Source organism: Pteropus vampyrus, unplaced genomic scaffold (genome assembly GCF_000151845.1).
Source record: "Pteropus vampyrus isolate Shadow unplaced genomic scaffold, Pvam_2.0 Scaffold16409, whole genome shotgun sequence".
In the NCBI taxonomy this organism is placed as follows: domain Eukaryota; kingdom Metazoa; phylum Chordata; class Mammalia; order Chiroptera; family Pteropodidae; genus Pteropus; species Pteropus vampyrus.
This window is the reverse complement of record NW_011905190.1, coordinates 1-1,610: the sequence shown is the minus strand read 5'-3', so window position 1 is coordinate 1,610 and position 1,610 is coordinate 1. Positions and strand designations below refer to the sequence as shown.

General features: G+C 39.4%; 1 pseudogene; it reads right to left on the bottom strand.

Annotated features, from left to right (window-relative positions):
- Positions 1-916: 916 nt before the first annotated feature.
- LOC105310916 lies at positions 917-1,605 on the bottom strand (annotated as a pseudogene).
- Positions 1,606-1,610: the final 5 nt, after the last annotated feature.

Here is a 1,610-nt window from a genome sequence, read left to right as displayed (position 1 = left end):
TTCCTTCCTTCCTTCCTTCCTTCCTTCCTTCCTTCCTTCCTTCCTTCCTTCCTTCCTTCCTTCCTTCCTTCCTTCTTTCCTTCCTTCCTTTCTTCCTTCATTCCTTCCTCTCCATTTTATTCTGTAATATTTTTTGAACCTTCAAAGCCATTATGTCTGGACTGAATAGTGCCATTAACAGAAGGATTTTAAAATACACAAACACATACACATACACACAATTGACAAAGACTCTCTCCTTGGACAAATTTTAGTTAGGTTTAACTGACTTCTCTTTTGACCGGGCCTCAATCTTGGCCTGTTGCTCTTGGCCTGCAGAATCCAGTTTTTGTAAAGAATTCTGCTAAGCCATTTTATTCAGAATCGCTCTCATTCTTGATACTTATAAAAGTCTTCATTCTTTACCTTTGATAGCTAAAACCTTGGCCTGTCTTAAGTAAGAATCCTGTTAAGTTTGTTTAGCAAGAGTCTCCTTACTGTTAATCAAGTTCCCCTTAGTAATTTTCCATCCATTGATCACTTTGTTCTGTTCTTTGGCTATAAATCCCAACTGCCTTTGCTATAGTCAGCATTGACTTCTATCTCTTGACCCTATTGCAATAGTCTTTAAAAAAAAAAAAAATTGCAAATAACAATTGTATTTTTTTTATTAAAAATTGTTGGGATGACATTCATAAAATCAAGTAAGTTTTAAGTGTACATTTCAATAGTATGTCCTATATATATTGCATTGTGTGTTCACTACCCAAGGTTAGATTTCCTTCTGTCATCAAATATTTTTCTTAAATAGTTTTCTTTGCCATTTGTAACAAGCATTTGGTGCCATTATACATTTTTATTTAAAGAAGAATTTTTATTATTTTTATAGACAGGAAACTCAACAGTGTACATTTAACTCAATTTGGTAGGAAGTATTTTATTTAGCCTTTAGCTTTTCCAGCATGGCTGTATGAGCCACAAATTTTAGACCCATACACTGCCTGCCCAGTGATGGCAGGTCATCGTATCTGTCATTAGAACTGGTCCTGGTTGCTTCCACCAGCTTAGCCTGAGCAACTTTGTCTTCTGAATTAACCTATGTGGATATGATGTGGTACAGGTCTTCCTGTGCCTTCTTCCTGTGCACTAGATGTCCCAGCCTGGCCTTCTCCTTGATAATGCAGTAAGTAAGGAACCCCCACCTTATAAGACAGGGCAGGCAGAAAGACAAACAGCTCCATGGGATCTGTGTCAGATGTGGTCACCACCAGCCCAGCCTTGCTCTCCGCTAAAGTCATGATAGCGTTAACCCCTGCTCTAAGGGCAGATGGCCTCTGAGTTGAGACACCTCCTTTGCCGATAGTTCTTTTGTCAGCCTGAGCCAGTGGTCTCTTCTTTTTCTCTAGCTTTATCTTTGGTCCATACTTATAAGCCAGCTGAAACAGTTGAGTAGATATTTGACAGTCCAAAGGTGACCTGAGCAATCATGGGAGGCAATTTTAGCTGCTTACAGAAGATAGCTCTTTGCCATTTGCAGCTGGATGAAGCAGAGTCTTTGACAAAGTGGGTGAGGGCCCTTTCTGGCTGGATGTCCTGTCCAATGACAGAATTCTCACATCTTTTGTCAAACA